At 40.3% G+C, this 11,831-nt stretch overlaps 1 pseudogene; it reads left to right on the forward strand.

The window, feature by feature from the left end:
* LOC118575119 overlaps positions 1-7,172 on the forward strand; it is a 57,062-nt pseudogene extending 49,890 nt beyond the window's left edge.
* The last annotated feature ends 4,659 nt before the right edge of the window (positions 7,173-11,831 follow it).

The following is an 11,831-nucleotide window of genomic DNA, read 5'->3' on the forward strand; positions in this document are numbered from 1 at the left end:
TACTCTTGCAGAGAACCCAGAGTTTGTTCCTAGCACCTAAATGGCAGTTCACAACCACCTCCAACTTCAATCCCAGGGGACCCACAAGACTCACCTGCCCTCCTCAGGAATTCAGGAATGGACTCACATGTCAATATATTATATATATACTTCTTTTAAGAAAACAATTCTAGTTAAGGGGAAAAGGAAGGTGTTCTTAACATATGTTTTTTTTTCCTTAAATTTCTTTTCCTGACTGATTTACATTTTCTTTTAAACCTAGTCATGCCTAACCATGTTGACATGTCTTCACATTGTTTGCTTCCTTAAAGAAAGAGATTCTTTTGAGTTTCTGTTCTTTAGGACTTTGTCAATTATGAAAAATCTCAGATCTATTTCACCATTTTCAGGCACACTAGAGAAAGCATTCAGTACCCCATCATCTTGAACAGATAATGTGCCCTATTATAGAGGAAAGAACTGGGGCTGTATTCAAGCCCACCTGTATGGCAGTGACAGGCTATGCAGTGAAGGTTAAATTCTGTTTTTCAACTGATTCCACACCCCATGATCTAGCAAAGGGTCTTCCAATAAAACAGGAAAACCAAATAGACGTATGAGTTTCATAAAACAAATGGATGTGGAGATCCACATGGATCATGATCTCAGCCACTGCTGATCTGGTCTTTAGGTCAGGGTGTAGAATAACCAAAGATGGGAGGCAGGTTGAATATTAGTGAAAAGGGGTTATTAGGCATGGAGAAATTTGGGAAATTAACTGTCTCCCCATGTACACTCTGTTGGTCATCAACATGGTTTTGCTATGCTAACAACTCTTAGCCTATTATTGGGTCTGTAGTGGTCTTCAAAGCCTATGTACTGAAGAGTTGGTCTTCAATTTGCTGTTGGTGTGAGCTGGCAGAAATTTTAAGAGTTGCTCAGTAAGTAAAATTGAGGCTCACAACCAAAATGACAAGAAGAGCCTGATGGAAGTTTTTCTGGTATTTCAGGATGGATTCAGATAAGACAGTTTGACTTAAAACTTCCTGTTCCTTGCTTTTGCATTCTGGACACAAGATGACAGGCTTTGCTCTGCAGTGTGCTCCAGCCAAAGTGTACAGTGTTGCCACAAGCCCAAGAGCATAAGGTCAACCAACTATGGACTGAAATCTTCAAAATTATGAGCCAAAATATGCTTTCATCTTCATATGCTGGTTACCTGGTGCATGCAACAGTGATTGTTGTTTGAAACTTAGATGGTCTTTTAATAAAAAATCCGGAGCCAAATATCAGGGTGAAAGCTGAAACGTCAGGGAAGGAGAACAGCCAGCCACTAGTTCTTACTTTTACGAAATCCTCAGTCTAAAGAGAATGAGTTCCTCTTTCCTCTTGCCTTATATACCTTTCTCTGCCCTGCCTTATTACTTCCTGGGAGTAAAGGTATGTGTGCTTTCCAAGCAAAGGCATGAGATCTCAAGTGCTAGGATTTAAGGTATGTGCCCCCACTGCCTGACCCTTATGTCTAACCTCATGACTGGCTCTTGCCTCTGATCCTCAGGCAAGTTTATTAGGGTACACAATATATCACCACACACTGTAGTAAAAGCAAGCTAGATAGTAGTAGGAATACTGCAGTGTCCTTATGGGAATCTTTGTTTAACCAAACAAGCTATTAGGTTTTTCAATAGATAGCATCAAATGACAATTACTCTTTCAAACTTTGTTAGAAACCTTCACCTCTCAATGCTCGTGATAGGAGCCTTTAATCCCAATTTATTATATAATGATCCTTTTCAAAGCTTCTGAAACCCACTCTGTGAGAGATTCATGATAAGCCTAGTCACTGACAAATCCTCATAAATACTGCTCCTTTTCCTTTCCCAACCTGGGACATGACCCAGGAGAGGAGGTGATCCTCATTTGTTGACACATTCAGCTTTACAAATGAACCGATTCTTCTGGTGCTTTTATGAGGGTTCTAGCATCTCTTGTTAGATACATAGATATTTGTGAAGAACCGATGGCACATGAGTAAAAACATAGTTTGAACAAGAGCTTTAATATGTCATACAAGGAAAAGATGGCAAGTGTTAAATAAAAAATCCTGAAACTTACTGTTATTGGTAAAACATTTTTATCAATTTCTGAATGAGACTTGGTCAGTATGTGGGACATTATATAGTGGCAATTTCTGACTACTTCTGTGATCTGATCAGTTAAATCTAGGGATGAATTTTCAAACCCAGCTGTCTCTTAAATGTTTGGATTCTACAAAACAAAACAAAGACACCAAAAACAAGAAGAATGTAGTTTGTTAAGTGATGATAATAGTTCCTTTCAACTAGTAAATGATGTTTGTGGTGAGATGCACAAACAAAAGCTGGATGAATTTTTGTGTACAAATTTGGATAACATATAGTAGAAATGAAGTCCCAATGATATAAATTGAAACACTTAAAATACAAAATGCAACAGAAATGCACTTGAGTGACACTAGACAGAGCTGCATTTCCTGATGTTGGGTTTCTGTCTTCAGTATAGCACTAGTTGAAGACCAAAGTGCCCCCATTTCAAGCAAGCTCCTCATCCCACCTTGAGACAGGACTGAGTTTCAAAATTCTCAGAGCTGCAGATATAGGTCCCAGGACAAAGTCAGGACATTTGAAGAACCATTTTGGTAGTATCTGATTAACCATAGAATGCCCCAATGCCAGAGATGGTCAAAAGTACAAAGTCAGGATGTTTGAAGGACTATCTGGTAGCAATTGATTAACCACAGAATGCCCCAATGCCGAGGTAGTATATAAAGTTTGCCAAACAACTGGTTAAAACTACAAAGTAAGATAACACAAAAATTCTGGAAAGCCCCTAAAACTTGAGCCAATCAGAATTGTACCTGTACTAGTGCCCCTAAATGATGTAACCTTGTGGTTTTTGCCTTTAAAACCTGAGCTGCAGAGGTGCAGGTACCTCCTCCAGCCTCTACTGCATAGGGTGGCTTGACAAGGTCCCTGCCATGAAGCTTGAACCACTTCAATAAACCTTGTTTTCACATTTTGGTAAGTTCGTGTCTCTGGCGGTCTCTTTGGCGATCTTGTGCCCAGAGTGCAAGTTGCCTCAGCTGATGATAGTATGCTGTTTAAATTGGACAAGCATGACACAAAAGATAGTGACTGCAAAAATTTGCCATAGACAAGATAGGACAGCCCTTCAGAATACACTGCTTTACAGATCAGTCTGTCAGATATATAGGCCTGTAGATTAAAGACAGATGCCCCAATGTCCCAGAGGAATCTTGCATGACTGTCCAGGCAGCCAGCTGTTTCTGTCACTTATCACATTTTTTGGAAGTCACTTGCTTGCACTTCCTGCTTACTCATGTAATATTATTTCCTTCTTGGGTCTCTGATGGAGTTGAAGACTTTTTAGTTATAATTACAATTACAGTGACAGTTACAGTTATAGTTATAGTTATAGTTTCCTTAGTTACCAGATTCAGCATAGAAATTCACCACAGAAATGTAAAATGTGTAGGGTTGAGTGAGACATTAAATATAGTTTTGATAATGCAAGTCAGTATAGCAAGTGAATTAGGTACAACCTTTTGGACTCATTAAAATAGGATAATAGAGTATTTTCTCTGAATTTGTCAAATGTTTATGGACTAGACATTGTTGACATATTTATTGCCTGTATATATTTTATATAGTCATTGTACTTATTGTATATAGTTTTTCTTATATTAGTTATATATAAAAATCCTCATTTTAAATTTTAGAAAAAAAGATGGAAATATGGTGATATTTGGTTTGTGCTTTAACAAATAAAGTATACCTGGAGCTCAGAGTTCAGAACTAGCCACTAGTCAACCATAGCAGCCAGGCAGTGGTAGCACACACCTTTAATCCCAGCACTTGAGAGGAGGAAGCAAGAAGATTAGGAGTTCAAGGCCACCCCTGGGTTACATGATATTGATCCAGTTTAAAAGAGAAACAGAGCCAGGTGATGGAAGCTCACACCTTTAATCCCAACACTAGAGAAGTGGAGACAGTAACACAAGGTGGGATTAGACAGGAAATTGGTCCCCTTTTGGTCTGAGGATTTGGTAGAGTTAAGAAGTCTCTCTAGTGGTTGGCCCCTTTTCTTCTCTGATGTTTCACTATTTACCATGATATCTGACTCTGGGTTTTTATTTTAAGACCAATTAGATTTCACACTATATCTTCCTACTTGGAAGGCAGCCAATTCTATTACCATGACCACAAAAGCTTGCACACTCTCATGACTGGAGAACTCAGGCAGTGCGTGCAGGTCAACAGCTCTGAGTCCTACCCTGGGAGTCTCGCCGCTGGCCTGCGACTAAAGATGGTGATGATGCTAAAGGAGATTCAGCCAATGAATATCCCAACACAACTCTCCAGCTCTGCCATCTCCTATTCCATGTCTTCCCAAGCCTTTCCAGACACCAGTCTTCTAAGTGAGTACACAGCCCTGGGGGGAAGGAGTGAGATCAGCACTCGAATGAGACACTGCTCTACCTTTCAGAAGTGGGTATCCACACAAAGGAAGAATGGGAGTCCTGAGTTGTGTTATCTTTGGCTCTGGTTCACCCTTCCCATCTTCAGTCTCTATAATGAGAGGCAATGCAGGGCAGTGAGAGAGATCCATCCTTCATTAAGACATGACTAAAGAGTATACCACTAATTCACTAATATATGCTGCAATCAATTCCATCCTAATCTATTGCTCAGGGCTCCAAAGGACATCAAAGAGTCTTCTTTTGGGTAACACTTGATTTTCAATGTGTTGAAATCCTACTCCAGACTATTGCAGTACAGAATCTGTTCTGGAGGAAGTATTCCTCCCAGATTCCAAGTTCCTCTCATGACATTCTCTAACATTTAAAATTGTAGTGCGAGTTTGGTGTGGCCTGTGTAAAATTGCTAAGTGAAGCAAATCTTTGTTCTCTCTTTCTTTTTACTGTGGTTCTTCAGAGGTGACCTAAGGTCATGATCATGTAGATAAATTCTCTACTGCACAATCATACCCAATCTCCAAACTTTCACCTTCTTAAACCTATTTTCATGTCACTTAAAAGAAGTTTGTGAAATGTGAGGCTGGATGAAATTCTCAGTTGTTGAAATGCTTGCTTTTCAAGAGTGAGAGACTGTGTTTGGATACCTAAACTCACATAAAAATCCAGACTTCTGGGAATTATGAGTTATGCCACAAATTGAAAGAAATTGGCAAAGATGGGTAAGTCCTTGGAAATTATGGACCAGACAACTTGCCCAGTAGCAAAATTACAAGGATAGGAGAGGGCATGTTTCAAAGACAAAGGGAAGGGCAAGGGAGGACCACAAACTAAGGGAAATTTGTAACCTCCCCATGGTCATTATACATGTATACACCACACAAACACAAAGGAACACACAAACATCCGAGAAAACGTGGCATCACATGGTCACCAGAAACACCACCTGTCTCCAAAAATATGTGCCTAACTTAATGGCCAGACAGAGTTCATAGAAATGTCTTTCCTACTGCTGCAGGGGCATGAGTACCAAGATGCACTGGAAGTAGGGAGGGGAGCATCTCATTTTCCAGCCACTGACTTCTTCCTCGACTCTTTTCAGGAGTGGAATGAAGATGTCCCTTGGATTGATACCTTCAGGCCAGACACTCTGTCTGTTGCAGAATCCTGACCTCTGTAATACCTGTACCCTGGGTACCCAGATGAGGACACCCCCTATCAATGGGGACAGGTCATTAACTGCCCCCTCCACAGTACTGCAGAGTACTTGGCCTTGCCTCTAGCTCCAAGTCTGGAACAAATAGAGAATAAAAACCTGGATGAGATGACACCTGTGTTATCAATGACTTTTAATACCTATGAGGGTACAAAAGAAAGCCAAAACCCATCACATTCTGACTTGCAGCAGTCACTGCACCACACTGATGTAAGGAGCCTAATCCTGAATCATGATTCCAAGAATGCCATTTTGGGAGAGGAAGAGTCAGGCGTACTGCAGAGTATGACTTTACAGCATGGATTTTACAGACTTGACTACACTGGTGGCAGATATTCACCTTCCCCTACTCTTCAACTGTCTCACTGACTTATATCAATTCCAAGATCCAACAGGAACCCAGTTGAAATGCTCCACAGTCATCAGGAGGGATCAGGACCAGGTAAACTCCAACATTATCAATGGACTCTCTAAGCTAGTGAGCAAGGAAGAAAAGAAAGCCTCTGAGCTTCTTCATGGAGAATAAAGGCCAAAATCTACCTTCAGGACCTGGTGGAGGGAGAAGGGGCTGAAGGCAATACAGGGGCCAGTGAAGGGGCTAGTGACAACATGGCCAAGCATTTTGAGGGCAAAGCTCAGAAATCCACACCCATCAGGCCCAGTAGAGCTAGGGCACATTGCCAACGTAAGACCAAGAGGACCAGAGAAAATAATTCCAAGAAAGCAAAGGAGCTGAAGCCATCAAGTCACAGAATCAAGACACAAGAGAAGCCCATTGTCCTCAAGACCAAGAGGAAGAGGAATCCACGTAAGCTCAGCCATGACAGCTTCAAAAAGCCTCAAACCCATCTCAGCATTCATATGCTGGAGTCTATAAAGGTCTTTCACCCACTAGGGAAGAAAAGTGAAGAGAAAACTGGCATCTGCTTTTCCTGGGCTCTGCAAGACGTCAGCAACAACAAAGATCCTAGGCCAGGTCTAGATGCTACATTACTGTTGTGTATGTCAGTAACCCTGGACAAGGCTCAGAGACTAGACAGCATGCTCACAAGGAGTGTACATCTCTGTTCCAGTATCAGCTGCCCCTACCTGGGAAGGTCAAGTGAGTACCTCTGCCTTTCCCAGGCCTGGACAAGCCTCAAGCCAGACCTGGTTTTGGATTTCTTCTCTCCCAGGCTTTATTCAGTTACACTGCAGTTTGCCCTGTAATGGCCTCCTTCCCACTCATCTCAGCCTACCACACTCAAGCCATCCCAACAAGCTCCAGGCATCACATCTTTGATGGCCTCTGATGAGCCAGCTCTGCTGATTTCTACCATTGACACATGATGAAACATAACCAACCCTATCCAGTCCAGCACTGGGTCTCAGTCATCCATGTCTAGGCTTGCACCCAACAAAGCATCTTCTCAGACTTCACTCCAGAGGGAACTTCCTAATTAGTCTTAACAATAAGGTCAGGAATCAGATATTGGGGTAATAACTGAAAGATCAGAGAAGGAAAGGAGCAGCCACAGTCACTTCTTAACTCTTGGATACTTTGGCCAAAGTGGGGGATGCTGTCCCTATGAATCTTCAGATTGAATGGTGGATAGATACTGCCTCCACACACCATATACTCCTGTCTTCACCTCCCTAGAGTTGGGATCAAAGGCATGAGATCCCAAATGCTGAAATCAAAGATGTGTGCCTCCCATGTGCTGGGATCAAAGGCATGCACCACCACTGCCTGGCTCTTTTTTCCCCTTTTAGACTGGTTCAATCTCATGTAGCCCAGGGTAGCTTTGAACTCCTGATCTTTCAGCTTTGTCCTCCCACATGCTGGGATTAAAGGTGTGTGCTACCACTGCCTGGCCTCTATGGTTAACCAATGGCTACCTCTGCCCTTTGCCCTCTACCCTCCATGCAAGTTCATTTTGTCAGAACACAAACAAAATATCATCCTTTTCCCCTTTTTGTCTAAACCACACTTCTTTCTCTTGGTTTGGTTCCACTCCCAGTCATATTTCGTAGGCAGAAATTTTATGATTCTGGCATCTCTAACATCATGTGGTCTCCAATGCAATCTGGGCCTCACCTTCACAGCTTCACACAATGGTCTCACTAGACCTCCATGCAGGGACAACCCTGCAACATGCCTGGCCTCAAGGAATTTCTTAGTTGCAGAGGGAGAGTTCATAATCTCTTTTTTCATTCTTTGACTCTAAAACCAGAAACATGTGGCCTAAGCTGCCAAATTCTTCTGCTTGCTGGTCCCTGAACATGGCCCCCTGGTTCAATCACATCTCCATCAGCTTTCTAGTTTTGAGGCTTTCCTTATTATGAAAGCTTAGGCATCCTGGAACTTGCTCTGTAGACTAGGCTGGTTTGAACTAGAGATCCAAATATCTCTGTCTCTCTTGTTCTTGAATTAAAAACATTTGTCACCCCACCAGACTCAGAGCTTTTCTTTAATTATTTTTCATAAGGTGGAAGCTTACCTGGGTGAGATCTCACCCAGAGGTCACCAAAACACCATTGCTTCTGGACCTATAGAGCCATCCATTTTTATTCAAAGGAGCACAATTAGTATATAATATCCTTCTCTATGTCTTTTCATTAGTTTTTGCTTGAAATCTGTTTTCTTAGATATTAAAGTGTCTACACCAGCTTGCTCCAAATGTTCCTTTGCTTGGAAGATCTTTTTCTAACACTTTACTCTAGGTCCTTGATGTTGAGATGAGTGTCTTTGTTATACTAGGAGGGTGGATCCTGTTTTCACATCCATTCTGATAGTCTTTGACTTTGTATTGGGCAATATAGACAAATGATATTGAGAAATATCTATGACCCATGATTTAGATTCTTATTATTGATTGTTGTTGGCCCTCATATTGTATTGTGTGTGTGTGTGTGTGTGTGTGTGTGTGTGTGTTATCTTTCTTGTGGTTTTACCAGTGTGAATTTATGCCTTCTGTTTTTCATGGGAGTAGTTAACCTCCTTAGGTTTGAATTACCCTTCTAGCACCTTCTACAATGCCTGCACTGTAGATAGATACTGTTTAAATTTGACTTAATAATGAAATATCTTATTTTCTACATCTCTGGGGACTGAATTTTTTTCAGAGGATAGTAGTCTGGCTTGGCACCTGTGGTTTCTTGGACACTGCAGCACATTCATCCTGGCCATTTTGGCCTTTTTAAAATCTCCATTGAAAAGTCAATTATAATTCTATGAGGTCTGCCTTAATAAGTTACATGTTTTTTTTATATTCATGAAGCTTTTTATATTTTCTCTTTGTTATATGTTCAGTACTTAGAGTATTATGTGGCCACAGACTTTCTTTTCTGGTTCAGTCAATTTGGTGCTTCTTGACAGTCATCTCCTTCTTTAGGTTAGGAATATTTTCTTCTGTGATTTCATTGCAAATATTTTCTGGGCCTTTGAACTGGGGTTCTTCTTCCTTGCTTCCAATTACTCTTGTGTTTAGTCATTTAAAGATGTCCCAGATTTCCTGAATGTTTTGTATCAGAAAATTTTTGGATTTAACATTTTCTTTGACCAATGTATCTATTTCTTTTATAATATCATCAAAACCTCAGATTCTCACTTCCATCTCTTGTATTCTATTGACAAATCTTTTCTCTGTAGTTCCTGTTGAGATCTCTAGATTTTTCACTTCCATAATACCCTTGGATTGTACTTTCTTTATGGATTCTGTTTCCAGTTTTAGATCTTGAGCCATTTCATTTGTTTATATCCCATTCTTTGTTTGTGTGTTTTGGATTTATTCAGGTCTTCCAATTATTTTGTCATTGACTTAGTTAAGGGAAATATTTGAGGACCTCTTTCATCTTTATATATTATCATTTTACAATTTTCTATTGTTTGTTTGTTTTGTTTTTACATGTACATAAGCTATGTTTGAATATTCAGTGCCTTCTGTGGAAGAATAGATAGGATCTAGTGGGGTCTTATCGACCAGACCTGCTGTTCACTGTGTCATTTTGCTAACCTTTAAGCATCTTGGTTTGTGATAAGTATAAGTTCTAGGTGCAGATTTCTGAATTTGTTTTTCTATAAGTGGACAAATTGTTGCTTTTTCTTCTCTGAGGTTTCAGATATTGCAAGTTTTTGTCAGTTGCCTATTTTCCTGGCCTGCTCACTGCCATGTTCACAGGGAATGTCTGCTTATTTTGGAGACTGGGCTACTGGGTTGATTTTGGATTGGAAGGTTAGAAAAAGTCGTTAAAATCTCTTGAGGATGGAGTCAGAGAGGAAATGGAGATCACAACAGGTTTCCTGTTACACAGCTGGAAAGGAAACTTGGGGGATTGGATCTCTGAGAGTTATCTGTCTCCATTCTGCCTACTTATTACTCAAGTGACATATCTGTGGAAAACACAGGAAATGGTAGTAGGGGACAGAAGACAGATTTTGTAAGTGTGTTCTGTTACAAAGCTATATACGAGTTTGTGAGATTTGATCAAGGGACTAGAGAGAGAAGAAAATGTCTGTAAGCTGCCTACATGGTTTTCCATCAGGCATAGCCTTCAGATTTTCATAGATAATTGAGCCCATTATTAATCAGAGTTCAGATTAATGGATGAGTGTTGATTCTTGTGAATGTTGCAGTGTTTGTCAATACTCAAACAGTCATTTGCCTCTTTACTCTTGTAGCGCAGTTTATTTCGTCCTGTGGCTTCATAGGGGTGTTCTCTCCTCAGTGCATAAGTCATCTTCTCAAGTGATGAAATCAGTGGGTATTAATTCCTGTAGTATGTGTGTTCTAGGAAAGTTCAGTTTTCCTTTAACTGAGGGAGTACTCATGGTGGATATACTACTGTAGGTTAGTTGTCTGTCTCTATATGTATTTAAATGGATTATTCTATATCTTCCTGGTGTTTATGGTTTAGGCTGAGAATTGTATTCTTAATGTGATGCATCAGAATGCATGAGAATTTTTGGTGTGTGTGTGTGTGTGTGTGTGTGTGTGTGTGTGTGTGTGTGTGTATTCTATTTTGCTTCTCCATGACTATGAGAAAGCACTGAGTAAAATTAAATTGGTGCAGGATTCAGTGCCTTTCACTTTGTAATTTTTAGACAATTGTGAGGTGATCCGAAGCAAGAAATTGAGGAAAAAACTGAAGTAGAGATCATAGAGGATTGTTGCTTACTGGCAGGCAGCTTTAGACTTGTTCAACAAATGTTCTTATATTTTCCAGTCCAACAGCATTTGTATGGTACTACTGAGCAATGAGTGGGCCCTTCTCCATCAATTATTATTAAAGATCATGTTCTATAGTCAATTCCAGAAACTAAACTCAGGGAGTCAACTACTGAATTGAGATTTCCTCCTTCCTTGGGACTCTGGTTTGTGTTATGTTGAGAAAACCTAACTAGGACAGTGTGCATTGGTACTTCAGTTGCTGTAGTCAGTATGATCTATTTGTTGTATCTTAGCTGGGTTCAAAGTAACATGACAATGAAAGCCTTTTTCTGGGCTATTTGTTTATTTTTCTTCATATTTTGGGGTCCTCATTAATACCAAGTTCTGATAAGATAAAAGTTTATAGAGTTATTGATGGAAGTACATATTGTGGTGGGTATCTGATGTCCAGTTCCCAGAAATCAATGGGCCTGTGTTCATGATAGTCTTATGAATGAGAATAATTCAACAGGGACACTGGTCATTGTATTAGGCTTTAGTAAATTTGCTGAGTCTAATGATTTTGTATGGTCATTGTAAGTTATTATAGGCTTTGGTAGTTCTGAGCCATTCAATCCAGCATGCACAATGGTGATATAAATAGTAAAGCAACCAAGAGACATAGAGATAAGGAAAGCCAAGAAACAGGCCCATGCCTTTTTGTTGAGTAGCAGTTTCCTCTATGCTGAAGTGAGAATGATCTTAATTAGTCTTGACAATAAATGTCTGGAGTCAGATATGAGGATTAAAGTTGCAAAATTAGAGAGGCAGAGAAGCCAGCCAATAGACTTCTTGCCTCTACAAAATCTCAGACCAAATGGGGGAGATCCTGCCTCTATGAATCCTCAGACTAAATGGGCCATCCTGTCTCTATGAATCCTTGGGCTAATATGGCCTAGATCCTGTCTCCATC

Source organism: Onychomys torridus, unplaced genomic scaffold (genome assembly GCF_903995425.1).
Source record: "Onychomys torridus unplaced genomic scaffold, mOncTor1.1, whole genome shotgun sequence".
In the NCBI taxonomy this organism is placed as follows: Eukaryota; Metazoa; Chordata; class Mammalia; order Rodentia; family Cricetidae; genus Onychomys; species Onychomys torridus.